Raw genomic sequence first — 19,673 nt, forward strand, 5'->3', positions numbered from 1 at the left:
ATGCAACTCATCAGAATGGCATGAGCTCTCAGACCCCGGTTCCCCTCAGTGCCTGGGCAAAGCAGCTGTGCAAGGGCTGTCATCTTTCAAATGCCCTCTCTTTGGATCTTCTGTTGGTGCCTTTCCTATTTGAACATGAATATTCTTTATACAGCAGTATTAATTCCTACATTAATCATGAATAACTTGCTCAATAAGATCAATTTTGCTTGATTAATGTCTGCAGCATGCTGATGGTTCGAGACCTCCAACACATTTTCACTTCAGCCCAACCTGTTGTGGTGACTTCTGCAGCTGCCTTCTCAGTTCTTGTACTTACTCCTCTGTTATCACATGCTCTGCTAGAATCTAGCTGAGTGGGGTTTGCTTTATTCATCTAAAAAAAGTCATTAGCTTACCAAAGCACAGGACTGCTAAAGGCTTTTTTGGGGGTTGGGAAAAAAACCCCAACTATTTCAGACTCTCTCATGTCCAAGCATCAGCTGCATGGTTGCTGCTGTTGCTACCCTGGCAGTGGTTGAGGTGGTAGCAAGGACAGTTGGAGCAGACTAGACTATGACAATGTGGACAATGGGATTATTTCTTAATATTCCTAGGTTCTCTACAATTACTATTATCAACACCCAGACTTATGGTACTCTAACAAAGAAGGGCATAAACATGTTAGACTGAGAAGTTTACCTCTGATAAGCCATTAATACATACTGAAATTCTGGAGATAAATGGAAAATGGGGAAATTATTTGTTTTCCTAAAACCTTTTAAAAAACAGAAGTTATTCTAATAGGCCTATAGTTGCTTGGCTTACTGGTATTCTCCAGTTGCAAATTTATATATTTATTAAACCTTGAATTATATAGATTTAGCAAAATCATTGCTATTTGCCCTATTCTTTAGGTGCAATGAAGTTTCTCAGGTGAATGGTAACAACGAAGGAGAATGCAGCCCAGAATGAGAGTAACAGTTGTTTAAAGCTCTCATCATTTCAATAGATGCCTTTCTCCCCCAGTGCCAATCCTTGTGACATTGTGCAATGTCCATTTTGATCCCTAGGTTTGTGCAAAAAGAAAAATAAAAGGGGAGAATTTACCCATTTTAAAAAATGCTGCTGTTGTATTTTTGTGTTTTCATAAAGTCATAGAATGGTTTGTGTTGGAAGGGACCTTAAACCCCCCTGCCATGGGCAGGAACACTTTTCACCAGATTAGGTTGCTCAAAGCCCCGTCCAACCTGGCCTTGAACACTTCCAGGGAGGGGCAGCCACAACTTCTCTGGGAAACCTGTTCCAGTGTCTCGCCACCCTCACAGGAAAGAATTTCTTCCTTAGATCTAGTCTAAATCCATCCTCTTTCAGTTTAAAACCATTACCCCTCATCCTATCACTACACTCTCTGATAAAAAGTCCCTCCCCATCTTTCCTGTAGTCCCCCTTCAAGTACTGAAAGGCAGCTGTAAGGTGTCCCCGGAGCCTTCTCTTCTCCAGGTTGAACAACCCCAACTCTCTCAGCCTGTTCTCACGGGGGAGGTGCTCCAGCCTCGTGATCATCCTCATGGCCCTCCTCTGGACCCACTCGAGCAGGTCCATGTCCTTCTTATCTTGGGGGGCCCAGAGCTGGACACAGTACTGCAGGTGGGGTCTCAGGAGAGTGGAGTTGAGGGGGAGAATCACCTCTCTTGACCTGATGGCCACACTTCTCTTGATGCAGCCCAGGATACGGTTGGCTTTCTGGGCTGTGAGTGCACATTGCTGGCTCATAGTCAGTTTTCCATCCACTAATACCCCAAGTCGTTCTCCTCAGGGCTGCTCTAAATTCGCTCATTGACCAGCCTGTATTTGTGTTTGGGATTGCCTTGACCCATGTGCAGGACCTTGCACTTGGCCTTGTTGAACTTCATGAAGTTTGCACAGGCCCACCTCTCAAGCCTGTCCGGGTCCCTCTGGATGGCATCCCTTCCCTTCAGTGTGTTGACCACACCATACAACTTGGTGTCATCAGCAAACTTGCTGAGGGTGCACTCAATCCACTGTCCATGTCGCCAGCAAAGATGTTAAACAGCACTGGTCACAATACCGACCCCTGAGGAACAACACTTGTCACTGCTCTCCACTTGGACATTGAGCTCTTGACTGCAACTCTTTGAGTGTGACTCTTTGAGTGTGACCATCCAACCAATTCCTTATCCTCTGAGTGGTCCATCCATCAAATCCATGTCTCTCCAATTTAGAGACAAGGATGTCATGCAGGGCAGTGTAAAAGTTTTAAGAATCTTTGTCTCATTTGTCCCAGATTTGGAATAACAACCCTTCCCTGCATGCCAGATTTTTGAATATTCTGACTAAGCAAATTAATTTTGAAAGAGCTTAAACCAGAGGAGAGTTCTCACCTGCAACTGTTCTGTACCTGGCATACTGTACTATGTTACAGTCTGTGTGACTTCTAGTCACAGAGTATTCTCTTGTATTTCTAGCCAGATGACGCTCAGTTATACCTATAAATGGTTTATTTCTTCCCTTCTCTGTTTTGCTTTCTACGTACCATCTAATAATCCAGCAGCAATTCTCAGTGGGTCAAACTCTTAAAGTTGAAAATATTTCTAAAATGTAATTGCAGACAAAAGGCCCAGGAACAGGCCAAAACCAACTAACTAAAGTCTACCTGAAATAAATGAACTTCCTTGTTTACATCCAAAGTCCATGGAAATCTACAAGAAGAATAACACTCAAAGTTTTAGGCCAAGTGATATATCACACCCTGTGAAAATTGCAAGAGTGGGCCTCTGGTGACCTGCTATCATATACCAAAGGGAATGTCAATGGAGAAAGTCCAATTAATTTCACAACTAACTTAAATATGAATGACTGGTCCTTAATGCAGTCTAATAAGGGAAATGGTAAGAAAAAAGAAGGTCCAGAATGAGGGTATTTCTATATTTGTTTGGCTGAACCAATCTAGATCTTGCAGTCAGAAACTTGCCTTATTCTTAATTGCTGGGAAATTTGTTTCTTCATTAGTAGGGTTTTGTTTTGTTTCAGTTAATGGGAAACACAATATGTTTTCTGCATTTCTGTTGTGGTAAGCAAGTAGAATCTTTCCATAACTCCTATAAAGCTGGTTGTACATGCTCAAAAGCGTCCCACAGTGCTAGTACCATGCTCTTCCTCAATTTTAGTGATAAGATAGTATGATATTTTTCATCCAAGTTCTACTTCTCTAGAGACATCTAATAAAATCTGTTCCACGCCTCTGGGAAAGCCCTTGTAATGATTAAAAGTCTTCAAGTCTATCCATTCTCTGCTTTGTAGCACAAATAAATCCCTCTTACCCACATATTTAATCCCCCGCATTTTTTGCTTGAAACCTTCTTACTAATTACAAGTAACATGTTAGATTTCCTTGACCAAAGAGGTATCCTCACCAATAAGCATACTAGTGGAATGCTTCTCCAAATTCACAACTTTTTTAGTAAGGCCTAGATTTAGCTCTATACGATAAGACTAGCTATTTTACTAACAATTTGGATACTGATGACTGAGCCAGTAGGTGAAACTGTTTGTGTTCTTCCTACATCGTGAGTTCTTCTTAAATATAAACAAGAACCTCAAGGTTTTTTTGTTGGTAGGTGGCAACCAGTGACTTGTTTTGGCCAGGAGTCCAGTCTTGGGCTTTCAGAAGTCGAGCTGCCTGGAATTAGGTGTGGTGGCTCCTTACCATGATTTCATTTACATGACTTTGTGTTTTGTTGTACTGAGAGAGCAAAAAGCTGGCACAGTTATTTTAGTGCCCAGGGCATACAATATGATTTTGGGTATTGTACAATAGACTTGGAAGCTACTGAGTCAACCACACTTTCAATTTCTTTATTTGTGCTTCATCTGCTTGCAAGAGATAAAGGAAGTCTCTGATAAGAGTCTGGTACAGTTAGAGAGTAGAACAGCAGGCTTGAAATAAGAAGACTTTGGTTGGTCCACAAGTTGCCCAGAGATGGGCCCCATGATGCAGAAACCCAAGTGGCTTCTCCAGTTTACAGAAAGATGAGTAGGAGCAAAAAAGGGCAGGTGATAAGTAGCTCTATCCTATTTAGAGGGCATTATCAAGTGAATACCTAAGTACACCTACAGCTCTGCTCACAGGGCCCTGAGAGGTCTTAATGGCCCTGAACAGCCTCACCTGGGGCCTTCACCAACATACCCAACCTGCCCCTATTTAAACTCAGTCTTGGGCCTTCAGTAGGAGCAGTAGTCTATGGTTCAGCTGTACCGTTCTGTCTGATTCTGGCTGCTCTCACTAAATGTGACCATGGCCTGCATGTTAGCTTCCTGGTTTGACCTCAGACCTATCTCACCACTGCAGACTCACCTGGAGATCCAGGCTCTCAGCTGAACCTTGTTGCCATTGCTCAGCTCACTTGCCTTGCTGGGGTACTGCAGAACTTGCCCTGCCTGGCAAGGACCCTGCTGGCCTGGCATCCCATTTGGCTCCCTGCCCTTTTAGGAGCAGCTGTCTGGTGCTGTGCCTTGACTGCCAGCTTTGTTTGCCTTGAGGTGAGCTCCAGGGAACCCAGCCTGTGGCTGTCCAGGGCCTTCTCCCCATAAACACCACCCTTGTCCCCAAGCTCTGGTTTCCTACAGCCCTAACCACCTGCCTGAGCTTCTTGTGAGACCTTCCCTCTGTCTCTTCTCCCAGCACTGGTGTTGGAGGGGTGGTAGTGGTGTGTGTCTCTGGGGGCAGACTTGACCCTTTCCAGCCCCTCACGGGCATCCTGTTAACACCTCCTCCAAATCTCTTCTGCAGTGTCCCTTTCTTCATCTGCTATACCTGGCTCCACACCACCCCCCAAAATGGCTCACAGCAGCAATGGCACCCCTCCACAGCAAGGGCCCTCCCATCCCACATGGGAGGTAAGGCTATGGAGGGGAGGCTCCTGCCAGGGCCCTGGGGGTACTGCTCAGCCTTAGTGACCCTGACCAGCCTCACCTGAAGCTCCACCTGGGCCCAAGACTCAGCTGAAATGGGGCTTCTGGGCCCTCAGCTCCTGTCTGGGTGAAGTTGGAGGAGCACTGCTCTCCAGCTCAGATCTTGTGTTTGGCCCCTGCCTTTCTGGCTTGGCTGTGGTCTTGCCTCATCACTGTGACCTTGCCTGAGGATCTGGACTCCTGGTTGAAGCTGGCTGCGAGGGCTGGGCCTGCCCTTCTCTCCTTGGGGCATCCTGTGGGACAGGTCCCCAGCTGGTGAAGCCCCTGCCCTGCTGGGAGGTGTTACCAGGCATGGCACCTCATGCCTTAGGGAGCAGATGGCCCTCGGTGCTCCTTAAAACTTTGAAAACACTGGGTCTTGCTTTTTTTTGGTTGGCTCCCGTTGGGTTTGGGGTGTGTTCAGTTTAGATAAATGCCAATTTCCTTAAATTTCAGGAACCTTTAGTTCCTTGCCTCGTGTTCAGCAGGGCAGACCTTTTCCACAGGAAAAACTCTGCCATTGTTTTTTTTCCTTAAGCATTATGTTACTTTCACAGGTATTTTTCTAACATGGCCAAGTCTAGAAATTGCTTCCCCAGTGGGATTTGATTCAACTCTGACAGTTTAGAAATAAAAATCCTCAATATGCTTTGGAGAAGTTAATAGTCTCTAATGGGAGATCTTTAGTGTGGTTCTTTGTAATTTCCATTACATTTCTGTTACTGAGTTTGGTATTCACACTTTCCTAGCACTTTTATCAGTGAATCTAGAAGTCTTTTGAAAGTTGGTTGAATGGCAGTTCCTTTTTTTTTTTTTTTTTTTGCAGCTGAAAATTGAGACAATTCTTTTTGTTTGTTTGTTTTTCCTTTGTGCATTCCATTTGGGGGGTTGCATAATCTCTTCGGAGGCCCAAGCACATACTACGTACGTGCAATTTGTTCAGAGGAGACATGCTCAGAATCCGTACACCAGCTTGGGTCTCTTCTCATTGTGGCCCTGGAAATGGGAAGATGGGGAAATGAGAAGAGTGGTGGTGGTCAGCCTCAGGCCCATTAGCTTATTCTCACATCACCCTGCTGCTGGAGGTGACAAAGGTGGCTTTTGGAGAGAGGTGACTGTAGATGAAAGGAAGGGTGCAATAGCAGCAGTCAGGGAGCCAGGGAAGGACAAGGAGGTATGCTATCAGGCAGTGTTCAGGGAGCATGAGCAGTCACAACAAGGTGTAGAATGCTGCTGGCTTCTGAGAAGGCTCAGGTATGGGAAAGCTGGATGCTGCTGTCTTCATGTTGTCAGAGTCACTGTGTTGACCAGAAGGAAATATCTACAAACACTATAAATAGACAAATTGAAAACTACTTTTGCACTCTGAAGGCAGTGTATTTGGCAAAGTTTTAAGATTTTAAATAGTCTTAATTACTAATTTTCTTTTAATGATCTTATTTTCCCTTAGGTAGTTGTAAAGGGGATATTTAATTTTTTTTATTAAAAGATATATGAATTTTAATGATTTGTTCCACAATCCTGTTTTCTATAGTACTGAAAATGTTTTGATTTCCCTTTTCAGGTCCTGTCTCTCACTGAGATACTCTGGCCATGTGTACTTTTCTTGATACTGGCTGCAATCCGCTTGCAGGAGCCCCCAAAATACAAGGAAAACTGTATGTGTTACTTCACCTGTGTTCTATTTTGGTTGCCTCTGCATGAAGAACTGTTTAGAAAATATTAAAGATATCCTAGAAAGGGGGACTTAAATGTAGTGGAGTCAATGGAAAGAATCCTACAGTGGGAGTGAGTCTTGTCGAGTCATATTTAGGCGGGAAAGAAATACAAAGTTTAAGGTCTGATTTGTCAGAGCAGTTTTAGACATTTACTTTGGAGTAAGGTGGATTGCTTGGGTTTTATTTGTACTTATTTCTTTCTATTGAGTAATGGAGTTTAGATGACTGGCTCGGAGCTAGATAATTATGCAGTATATATTACTGTATGAATCTTATCCCTACTCATTTCCTGGGATTTAGAATGGACATTTTGTAAATAATAAATTCTTCCATTTCCATCAGCATTTCAAAAGTTGTTATGACTACCTGCACCTTATAAAGTTCTTTTTGCTTTTATCTTGTCCAATGTTAACTTCATTCAGAAAAGAATGACTTATGATTTTAGAGCCTATTCAGTTTATTGTTCTGTTATTCACAGGTATCAGTAAGCTGAGGATAAACCAGCTTTAGCTACATTAGAAACCAATTTGGTAAAACAATTATAGATCTGTAGAGTGAAACATCTGGTGAGAATCTAGCCTGCCCTATGTATATTTACTTTAGACTAGCTCTAGTCTGGACCCAAGGATGCAAAGCATGCTAATGGTTTGAGTACATTAAGTGTGCTCTTGGAGTACATCTGCTTTGTTTTAACAGAAAGGGATCCAGTGCATGGGATCAGAGAGCTTTCTACAATATGAACTGAAGTGTGCTAAGTAAAAATAACTCATCTGCAAATAGCACTGGTCATTCACAATTCAAAATTCATTGTTTTATACATCAGGTACAGTTCCTGAGGAGTGAAGGATGGTTTGAGTAACAGTGTAATTTCTAATGGTACATGTCTCAAATATTGACACCTGAACTTAAATAAAATTAGAATTTTAAGTATCATGTACATGCAGTAAATTCCCCACTCCTGCATCTTTTGATTCTGAATATTCAATAAGAGTGCTACCCCAAATGCTAGCTTTGTTATCTCCTTGTTTTATTCTCTTAGTTTTTACATAATAGTTGCCAAAAAGAAGGTTATGCAGAGGAAGAAAGGAATGACCTTTCAGGTATTTCTCAATTTAAGCTGTGTTAAACAGAGAAATTCAGTTAAATAGGAACCCTATAGCTATTCCTTATGTTTCAAAATAAGCCAAAAGTTGATTTATATTTTGAAGTTTAAATTCTCAGAACTATGGAGAGATATGGATAAATTCCAGAGATATGGAAACATTACTGTTTAGACAGTCTTGATGGATATACATTCAGACATTGCTGAATACTTGTTCCTTCATCTCATGAAAGCCTGGAAGAAAAGAGGAAATACTATTTTATGAAGAAGTCTATATTCTAATCTGTGTCACAAGTAATTTTGGGCAGAGATGCTAGCAAACATATGATGTTGCAATGGTGTTACTACCACGAAAACCAGCTTTGCAAAGACTGCTCTGAAATGTAACGCCTTGTCACAGTCTGACACAGAAGTTACTAATTTTCTGTGGTCAATTAGTTGTTCTTAAATGGGACATCTGCCATCGATACAACTTCATTGTTTTCAGGTGACAAAGCCACTTTCTAGAAGGGAACACGGTGTGATGGCACAGGTTTGTAACTGAAATGTTGCTGGTTTTAATTCTGCCGCTACTTGGTTTTAGGTTACTTAGAAGCTCGGGATTTACCAAGCCGGGGCCTTTATCCTTTCATGCGGACCCTTTTCTGTAATGTTGGTTCAAGATGCAAGAATACTAGTTACACAACACAGAAAAACAGCCGCTTAAGGTAAGTAAGTTACATGAATTTGACAAAGCTGTCAGTATCACACTGTATTTTTTCCTACAGCAAAGTTCTTATTGCCTTGCAGCAGGTAGAATAGGAGCTTTGTCACTCTGTGGTAAAAGTTTCCTTCAGTGTCCTTATGAATGCAAAAAATGCAGGGCCTTATTCATGCCTCTTCCTAATTTTTGTTTGCCTTGCATGGGCATTTCATGCTGTTACTAGATACTGAAAACTGGTTTTGGGGAAAATTGGAGGGGTACCATGTGATATTCTTGCCCTTCACTGCTGGCATGTGAGACCATACTTTTATCCTTCGCTAGAAAGTCTTCTATTACATGAGGGTGAGATTGAGCAACAAAAAGTGTATCATACATGGATTTAAACTTTGAGTAGTTTGGGAGCATACATAGTGGGAGAAGTAAACACAGAAAAGCAAAACAAGGATAACTCTTGAGTAAGACCCATCTGTAATAAAAAGAACATGAAAAAATAGTCTGTAAGAGAGCGTTGTCACAGGATCCCAGAATGCAGAAAGAAAAAAGATGAACTTGAATTTGGGCTTTTTCTTTAAGAAATGTAGTAATTTCATCTACTTCAAAATGTTGAAAAGCATTGAGATGCAAAGACACTTATGAAAATTGGGTGAAGAATGTAGTTGTAAGCAACCTTTCAAATTATATAACAATAAAGTCAAATTAAGGTGAGCTAATCAGAATATATGTGTGTATATGTTTATTATTAGAAAATTGAGAATATCTACCAAAAAAGATCTTAGAGGTTTAAGCCAGGTAAGCATGAAAGAGCATCAAGTTTTTATGGTTTATTATTGTAGAGGTTTATAGGTAGCAACAACTTCAGCATGCAGCAAGCTGGCAAGCCTCAGTAATAGGCCATAATACTTACTGTTTGATCTAGACAGTTTGTTCTAGTTATTTGTACATGTAGAGAACTGTTGATTGAGCATAAACCCATGCAAAATAAAGCCTGTTTGTGAGCAAACACCTTCTACACAAAGCAGTAATTTGTTAGTAGAATTAAAATCTTAACAGTTGAAGCCACAAATCATTATTAGTCCAGATCTATTATTACTTATATACAGAAATAGCAGTATTGCAGTAATATCCCTAAACAAAAATTCTCCAAATAATACAGTTAAAATTGTTACACAACCACCTAGTTTCCACTCCTTTCCCTGGGGTTATGCTCACCTTTCCACTGCTGCTCTGAATCTGGTGATGGTGGGGTTGTTATGGCAAGTGTTGATGGCTTCTTTTCACTCTAGGGTGCACTTGGGGTCACTTATGTTTGCTAATGTGCTTTTATACCTTGCTTTTTCTCCATTGGTCTGCATCTCTATGAATCATCTTCATTTATATGGTACATCTGAATGAATATGGTATCTTTTACATATGTTAGGTACCCGTTCTTTTTTCTTGATACATATACATTGGCTTTGTCCGGCTATAGTTCTGCATTCTAACTGACCACTGGTGAGTTGTTTAGAGCCATGGGGTCCTCAGTGCCACCCTGTGCCCCATCTCTTATCATCCTGGACCTGTACTCCAGTACAGTGTATCCTGTGTCCCCACTTCTCAAGGCCTCTATTATACTGGGCCTGTGTTCCTCTGCGCTGCTTTGCTATGTTAATCATAAATATCTCATTTTGCACAGATGATCACTTGTTACTACTGTCTGTACAAACCTATGGTGGCATTATACAATGACAAATGAAAGTAAAGCAAATAGCCATATCCATCTCACCAGGAAAAAAAAATAATTAAAACTAAACCAAGTCAAAGCCAAAACTGCAGGCACATTAGGACAAGTTCAGGCAGACAAAGCAAAGGTGGCAAGCCTCTGTGCCATGGTCTTGCAAACTCAGGACAAAGCCTGTAGCCTGTTACCTGCAGTGGCAGTACTATATTACTGGGTTATAGAGTTACGATAACTGTTGGCTTTTTAAAAAATTATTTCCTGAAAGGATAGTTTTTATTTATATTACTAGTCCAGATGCCATCTAAGTGTGTTTAACCTCTAGAAACTATGACTTATATTGACTGCTCTGCATGATTATTTACACTGCTTTAACTGAACTGTCCAAATTATATTTCAGCTCAAATGAAAAGTAGAAAAGAATTTCCTGGAGGCAGTCTTAGACCTACTTAAGAATTGGGGAAATTATTCAGTGGCTTTCAGTTTTTCAGCTGAAAAATAAAATGGATGCATGTGTCTCTATTTGTACACCCAGTAGGCTACACTGACTAGCATATAGCCTAGGTAAGGAAAAGGGGTAAAAAGGTAGATGAAGTTCATTCTGAGGTCAGTCTATTCCGGCAGGTCCATCAGTATAAATTAAATCAGCCTCAGGGCTGCTCTGACTTATGCTGGCTGCCAACAGCCTTAGGAATACCAACTGTCAACTTGATCAGCCAAACAACTGAATCCTACAATGTCCCTGTGTTGACTGGAGAGAAGGGGTGGCATTGGACCAGTAATACCAAATATCTTCCATTCGAGGATTTATATCAAAGCATAGGTGGTTCTTTATAATAATTTTCAGGGACATTTTTGCATCAACAATGTGTTTATTAAAGGTAAATTAAAGACTGTGCATAGTTTGCATGGACACTTAACCCATTTGTTTTCACAGCATGCACCACATTGGTGTTATCAGTTTGAAACATAGTTGTTGTCTTTTGGAAAAAGTAATTCTATGACTTCTGTTGGAACCTCCACTGTGAAAGCTATAAATGACTCAAATAACTATTTGTCAGTGAGCAGCCTGAGCAGGGCTGCTCCATGAGGGGAGCTGTGCCAGGGGTTGAAGTCATCCTGGTGCAGGCCATGCCCTCATAGATGTGCTGCCATCCCCTCAGGCACCAGGCTCAATTAACAGCCTCCAACATGGTGAGAAGATGAGCCAGGTGAAGGCCACAACTACCTCATTAACTTTGATTTGCAGCAAAATCTGCCACCTTGTCTGATGCCTTGGAAAGCATACATTTTTTAACAGCTCCAAGGCCTTGCTCCTTGTTCCTCTCTTCAGCTACTGCAGAGGCTGCTGTCTTGCAGCTTTTGATTCCCTTGACTTATACACCCAGCAGTATCTCAGAGGAGTAAGGAAACATTTAGGAGGTTCCATGGCAAATGATGTTTTTCCCTGCTCTTTCCAGAATGTTGCACCCCCCACCTCATCTTAATGGAGCACAGAGTAAAATTAAGAGCATGAAAATAAGATAAAAACCATGCAGTACAGTGTCCTATGGCCTTACACCCACAAACAAGAGTGCATGTGCATGGAAACATGACATATTCTCAGCACTCTTAATTCCACTGCAAATCTTGCAGAATGTGGTGAGATTTACCCTTGCAGCTCAGACTCCTAGATCTGTTTGTTAGACTTCTCAATACCTAAAAGAAAATTAAGCTTTGGTTTTCTTGGACTTAGAACTACAAAGATGACAAAACCAAGACTCTAAAATGTTATTTTGAAGCACATTAGTTTATTTCTCTTTATTTAGCTACAAGCAGTAGCAGCCTGAGCAGCCTTACCCTGTAGGTGTGTTGGAGCCCCAGGTCTGCCTCTGGCATCTTCTCCTGGATGAACCCCTCAGATCCATGTGGTAGCTTTGTCTCCTTTTGCACCTGACTGAACTCCTGGGCTCATCCTGTTGTGTTGGGGCTGTTGCTGGAGCCTGTGACCCACTGCCAGGTTTGCCTGCTGGCTAGGATCCTTGGGGACTGTGAGAGCCTGGCCTTCTCCAGGGTTGCCTCAGCTCCTAGCTTGGCCCCCCTCTTGGAGCAGCCCCACTCATGCTGGGGCTTGTTACTGGTTTTATTGATACCTGGGCCTCTGTGGTTCTCTAGTGGAGTAGTATCAGAAGAGCTCATGTATAAGAGCCGGTCTGAAAAAACAATGATAGAACTTGCATAAGAATTGCTTATTTGAGGGTCAAATTTTTCTTTAATGATGTATATCTTCAAATGAAAAAAAGAAATAATTCTGCAAGACAGCTGTATGTCTGCAGCAGCTTATTGAAATAGTAACCTGTGTGGTCTGGGCCAGCTTTTGTAGTCTTGTGCTATGTAGCTGGAAAAGAGAAACCTAAACAATTTTCATGATCTTGCTTATAGATTATCAGAGAGTTGGGGAGAAAAGGGATTTTAAACATGAGATTTCTCCATTTTATAGCCAGTTAAGAACACCACTTTTTTGGTTGTTTGTATTTTTTAGTCCTTTGTATTTTTTGATCCATTGTATTTTAGAAGCTTTATAATGGTATGCAAGATGGAGGGGAAAGATCCTTCTGTGACAGACATGCAGTAAATTATTGTCCAGCATGTGTATTGGTGTTGATGGAGATGTCATATCTCCAGGATGTCCTAAGATAGTGCAGAACAGGAGCCAGCATAGCTGGGGCTTTGCAATTTTAGAGATAAAGTTTTAATGTGGTGACAAGAGTGAGGTTCAGACAAGAGTTCTCTGAGAGGCTTATGAAAATCACCAGTCTAAATGGCATTGCACATTGTAGCTGAGATCTCAGATCAGCTCTGAAACATCATCCTGAGTAACTGGGTAATTTGGACAGAATTAGCATTTCTGATTCATGGCTTTAGGAAATGCCAATTGCTTTTACATGCTCAGAGATGCAGAGTCTTTTTGCTCTGTTGCATTGTTTTGTCATGGTCAAAACTCTTATGAATGTATGTCTTCAGTTTGATTTCTGTTCTCCCGCAAGTGTTTCTGGAAATGCACAATTAAGGGAAGAGTTACCATGGATGATAATGAAATTATATATATATATATATATATATATAAAAACTTATATACACACCCCCCTTCTCCTAACACGCCAGTTCTAATTATGTATGTCTTCTCCTACAAATTACTGGCTCTTCCTTTTGTCCTTTTTGTCCTCCCTTGCTTTTCCTCTTTATTGTTCCTAGCAACTGCTGTTGTTGCCTTCCTTTACACATACACAAGTAAGTTATGTTGTCTTCTGCTCTGGAAAGGACACATTGAAGGCTCTTTGGGAGAGTAGCCGTACAACAACTATTTTTGTTGGCACACTATCTGAAAATTGCTTGTCTTGACTGTCCCTGCAGCTGGTTTTGAAGTCCAGTTTCTTATCTTTTTGGCAAGATGGTGACATCTTCCTGCAATTATGTGTAACTTGTGCTGAATTAAGAAACTAGTAGTATCTTGTAACATTCTTATTGGGAGATAAATATGGTCCCCTGTTACCATATCAAAATATATAAAATACTTTAAAACTTAGCATGGATATTCAGCAAATAGAACTTCTGTAATATTTTAATCTGTTTCATAAAACTGAGCCTGATGACTAATATAATGTCTGTTGCCATTTCCTCTTCCAAAGGAGGTTGTGCTTAGGTCCAAGAGTAACCAGAGGAAGGACTGTGGCAATGACAGCAAAAGAAGGGCACCAGTGGCAGCTGGCTGACATTGGTCCTGCCCTGGAAATCCCCATAAAGCTAACAGTTCAGAAACAGCACGTCCAAATGGCTGCCGTGGTCCTGCTGAGAGGCTTGTGCTTGGGAGTGTGATGTTTCTATGAGTTTTTCAGGTTGCAGGTACTGCCTTCTCTTCTGCAATGGAAGCCTTTTGCATGGTTTTTGGTCCTTCTCCCATACCTTAAATGTCTCCACCTCTCCTACTGTTTCCCAGTTTACTCTCTAGTTTCACCACTGACTTGCTTTTCCCTGCACTTCTCCCTGGGGCTCTTCAGAGCCACCATGCTCTGAGTGCTGCCAGCTGTTTTCTTTAATGTTTCCCCAGTCCCTCCCCGTGTACTCCATGGGATCCCTCACCAGTGCAGTAGCTTGTCTCCCTAGCCCTCAAGCCTGGAGACACTGAAGGGACAGCCCTGCTGAGTTTGCTGTCCTGCTCTGGCAAGCGGCGGAGCAGGAGGGCTAAGCAGGCTGCTGCTGCTGCCTCGCACAGTGGGGGCACAGGATGGCATGACCTGAAGCCTTTTGACTAATGTCTTAGTTCAAAGGAAGCTTTACAGCTATCAGTGAAACATTTTGAAGCTAAGTGATCAAAAGCAGACAGCATTTTTCATCCTTCAAATTGGGAGGTGGAGGAGTTCAGTTTTCCTCTTGTTTGAAAAACTGTTGCTAAAAGGATTCTGATTATCTATTACATTTGCTAGCTACCTACTCTGAGAACTGCTCAGTGCTCTGTTTGTGCAGTGTGAGGCTGAATGGTTTTTGGGCTGGGATTACTCACAAGAGATTCAGATTAACAGAAGCAATTAATATTGACACAATTCAGCCTGTGTTATCGGGTGTGCATCTGCTATATATATCAAACAGGTGAGTATAACACATAAAATTAGGTGCCAAGAGAGTTTTTTTTTTGTTCTCCTGCTCTTCATCAACCCAAGCTCTGCAGATCTGAGGTGCAGCAGTCAGTGATGGGGGTAGAGGAGAGAGAGTTACTGACTTCCCCCAGTCACTGTTATCTGTGCAACCTGCTGCTGGCAGGGAGGCTGGGCAGCACCAACAGCCCTGCAACTCAGTCATATGCTCCTATGTGAGTAAAAGTGTCCCTTTTTCCTAGAGCATTATTTTTTGCAATGCTTCCAAAACTGGGAGATTTGTACATGGGCATGCAAGGCTTATGTGTGGGCTTATTGGAGGGAAAACAATGTGGGTTGAAATACTGCCTTTATGCTCCATTCTCTCAATACTTGTCATTATTTTAAGTGACCTTACTTTGTGACTTTAGTTGTCAATTTAAAGTTTAGCAAGTATTTTGGAAAAAAAATGTGGAAAATCATGTGGAAACTGAGTTAGAGTATTGGTGTTTTTAAGTTCTACTGGATCTGTGTTTTCACCAATGCAGTGGTTGTTATTCTGGTCAAGCACTGACCACTTTTTCATGCTCAAAAAGCAAAGTGCTAGAAAGTTTTCAGTATGTAGTTAGTGTTCCCGTTCTTTGCCAAATACCAGTGTTTCTAGCTGTCTGAAATTTCAGGCAGTAGGTGTGTTATTAATATTGGAATTTATATGTTAGTTTTCAAAAGCAATAGCTAAATTGAAGCTATTGATCATCCTAAAAGCTGCCCTCTGAACAACAGAAACCTGTTTTTTTAAAACTTCATTTAAAAGGGGGGAAAAAATGTGGTGAGGATTGTTCTGCCTTTAATCCATTGAGTCTGAGGCTGGTGAAAGAGTTTTTCAAAATACTATTGGCTGTCAACCAAGATGGGATCAAAATAATCTGCACTGAATCAGTCAAAACCTTGATTGTTTTAAGATTAAATTTTCTCCTCATCCCTAAATTTAAAGTTGCGGACAGCTCTGTGGATGTCTGAACAAATGAGTATTAGGGAGGGAGAGAAAGAAATGAGAGATTTAGAAAGTAGTGCCTGATGTTTTGCTTTGGTTTGTGAATCTAACTCGTTAGGTTTTTCTTTACTAATAAGTATGAACTGGGCTGAAAACTAGTATTTACATATGTTTGACAAGGAGGAACATATCTCTTTATTATATTTTTGTAAGTGGGGCTTATGTGACAGTTAATTGTGCTTCTAATGAAAAATAGCAATATTTTGGCTACACAGGATTTCACTCTAATATTGTTTGAACAATTATTGTTTATAAGATAAACCAGAATTTAACTGCTTAGTAACACTTTGAAGATGATTATTCCATTGTTTATGATGCCTTAGGAGAGTCTAGGTAATTTTGACCTATAAAGAGATGTTTAAATGACTCTGACTTCTGAGTTAATTGTGAAAGTATTGTTAGAAAATGGTTGTGCTATTGAGTAGCCACCAGATGGAGTATGATAGAGATAATAGAAAGGACATGTACCAGGGCTTTAGCTGTAAGCTAAAATCAGGGGAAAACCAATAGTGATAATAGGATACTGTTTTTACAGGTTGTTGCATGTATTTGGAAAAACAAGGTGTCATATCCCAGATACAAACTGTATAGGTTTTCCTAACAACAGACACTTTCTCTGTGTGAGTCAGCATAAGGCAAAAGGAGACTGAGGGGAGACCTCATAGCCCTCTACAACTACCTGAAAAGAGGTTGCAGAGAACTGCAACCAAGTAACAAGTGATAGGACAAGAGGTAATGGCCTCAAATTGTGCCAAGGAAGGTTTAGACTGGATATTAGGAAGCATTTCTTTACAGAACAGGTTGTTAGGCATTGGAATGGGCTGCCCAGGGAGGTGGTGGAGTCCCCATCCCTGGAGGTGTTTAAGAGTTGGGTTGACAGAGCGCTGAGGGATATGGTGTAGTTGGGAACTGTCAGTGTTAGGTTAATGGTTGGACTAGATGATCTTCAAGGTTTTTTCCAACCTAGATGATTCTGTGATTCTGTGAAAAATATGTAGCCAGAGACACCATTCTTCTCACTTTTCAAGTAGAAAAGTACCTTGAGGAACATGTCATCTGGAATCAGTGTACGTTTGTTAGTGTGGATGTTTTTTTGTTAAGGTGATGGAATTGTTATCATAGTTCTGTTGCTTAGTAAACTAACTAAAAAGAAAGCCACCAACTTTCTTCAGGGCCAAGAAAGATGGATTTACCTATATTTCATCTGGTGACATTGATCAACTTACCTGTTCTGGTTGCAGCATGTTGCCTTAGATGCAATAGGAAAGCTTTTACTTCAGGGTACAGGCCATCAAAGAACCATCACCTGGACTCATGATAAACCAGGGGAGAAAACTTGAGTGTGTTCAGAAACATCAAAGACTTCTTTGGATACGTCTGGTTTTGGCTGCTGCCAGACCTGGGTTACTGTCATAGGTGAGCGGCTTTAGCTCAGCAATCTTTCCTTGACCTCTTTCCTGAGGTTTTGACATTCAGTGCTGCAACTTGCGTACTAATGAACTGAACTAAATAAAAGTTGTGTAAATGCATAGTAGTTAAAAAATAAATCAGAATACTGCCATGAGTACACATTTTTCAGGAACTTGCTTCCAGTTTGTAATTACCTCCCCTGTCCCATTTCTTTCTGTGAAACAGTACTGCAGGCATCCAAAGTGATCCAGGGAGATTCACAGGACCTGATCTAGATTTCATGAAAGAGATAGAAGAACTTGCAAAGGGATTTATTGAGACCACAGAGAAAGCCATGGCTTTAGAAAAGCTATGGGAGGAAAACTCAAAGTTCTCAGGTAAGCTGTGATCTTTCTAATGATGAATTGCTTTGTCTATCAGGTAGTGATAACCATCAAACAAAGGAATACTCTTATCTTAAAAATAAAATGAATAAACTTAAATTTTAAGCTGCTCTGAAAACAGCCAATTTTATGATTACTATTACTGTGGCCATCATAAAATTAATTAGCAGAAAAAAAGTTAGCTTTCTAAAACTGTGCCCTTGTTTTACTACTTGAGTTAACGAAATACTGTGAGGGGAAAGGTTTAAAACTAAGGATTAATAATCTGAGTACATGGTTACTTGGTCTAACGTGTATTCAAAAGTAATTTATCAGGATTAAAGTCTTTCTTCCCAGGTCTTTCTGTTACTAGAGAGTATAGGGACAGAAAACCTCAGTAGCTCACACCTGGTGACGTTTAGGCAAGCAAGTCAGTCTCGCACTAAAAGAGTGAGACTGGAAACACCGAGGTCTGATGTTCCTGTTCTGTTTCCGACCATATTGTGAAGCCTTGCTGCTGTAGCAGGTGGGCTTTTAAGACCTACTACTACCCTGCCTTTCTGGCTGAGTTTTCAAGAAGAAAGATCTAGGCGAAACAGTCATTTTCATGCCTGGCTGTCTGGGAGCTAGTACGTTCATCTAGTGTTGATGTGATTGTTTCGTCTTATTGAAAAGTGAATGATAAGCAATTTCTTTTAAATTGTTTTTGTGATAATAATAAAAGTATTGGAAAGCACAGAAAATCAAGTGGATTGTTATCTTTCTAAGGTATTAGTTGTTTCACATGCCTTTACTCCTGTAGAAATGGACTATGTGCACTGTTTACTGTTGCTTAAAAATTGATTTTTCTGAAGTTAATAATGCTTCTCTCTAAAGAAAAATATTTGATTTTACAGGGCTCCATAACATCACTACTTTTCTTACTGTAAGTATTTTTGCAGTCTGTTTCTAAATTACAGTTCTGGATTTTGAGGCATCTTTATTCTAATGGTTAGAAATTTGTATCCTGTCAAGTTTTAGTAAACTATCTTTTAAAAATATTGGTATGTTGTTGATGGAAAAAATGATGTCTTGTAAATTTGGTAGAAATTCAGGGATTTCTAGATTACTGATTTAAATCAGTCTAGGTTGTTAGTAGCTAAAGACCACAGCTACCTTAAGGCTAGTTGCTCATTAGGAGCAATTTAAAAGTGCATCTGTCAGACCTTGTGTAGCTGTATAAAATCATGTTAGAAAACGTCTTGCAAGGAACTCTTACACTAATGTGTACTTCTTATTAAAAACTAACAAACAAAAAACCCAACCCAAAACTTAAAGAGGACTGCAAGTGAGTTTAAAAAGATGAGGTTCTTTCTTGGATGAGACTACTTTAAATTCAGATTTGTGATCCAGTAAACATGGCAAGTAGACTCAAGTGGGGCTGAAGGAAGAGAGATTTGCAAGATTTACCATAATTCCTTCCAGAATCTCTTTGACAGTTTATGTGAAATGAGTTTGGTCTTTGTGCTGTCCCTAATGCATTAGTCTTTCACCCTTGCAATCTCAACAGAAAGAGGAAGGCTGAATGGGCACAGTAGTGGATCTCCATTACTGACAATTTTGTACCTTTCACAGATCACTGGTTTCACTTTAAAAATATTTTAAAATTAATTTTCTCCATATTTTATTGATTGTAAGTGCTACTTCAGGAAATCTGGATTTCCAATTTATAATTTGAGATTAGATGGCATTTTTACAGTAACATTTTTAAATTGCTCATGAAATACTAGATTGAAAGGAGCTGTATCAATATGAAATTTCATTTCAGGAATGGAATATAAAATAGAAGGAATGTATTTATCAACATCAAAAATATTTAGTTGAAAGTAGCCTATAATTATTAGTAACAGAGCTTGCATACACAAGCTTCTTTTTGTATATACCATACTCATGTTACCATTATCTAAAAGAACCTTAGTGAAACATTAATTTAGAGAAACAAGGACTGTGTAATAAAAAAGTATGAGAGATCCTGTGTTTTGCATAGGCATCTGAAAATGTAGTCCTA

Source organism: Strix uralensis, chromosome 1, assembly GCF_047716275.1.
Source record: "Strix uralensis isolate ZFMK-TIS-50842 chromosome 1, bStrUra1, whole genome shotgun sequence".
Classification (NCBI taxonomy): domain Eukaryota; kingdom Metazoa; phylum Chordata; class Aves; order Strigiformes; family Strigidae; genus Strix; species Strix uralensis.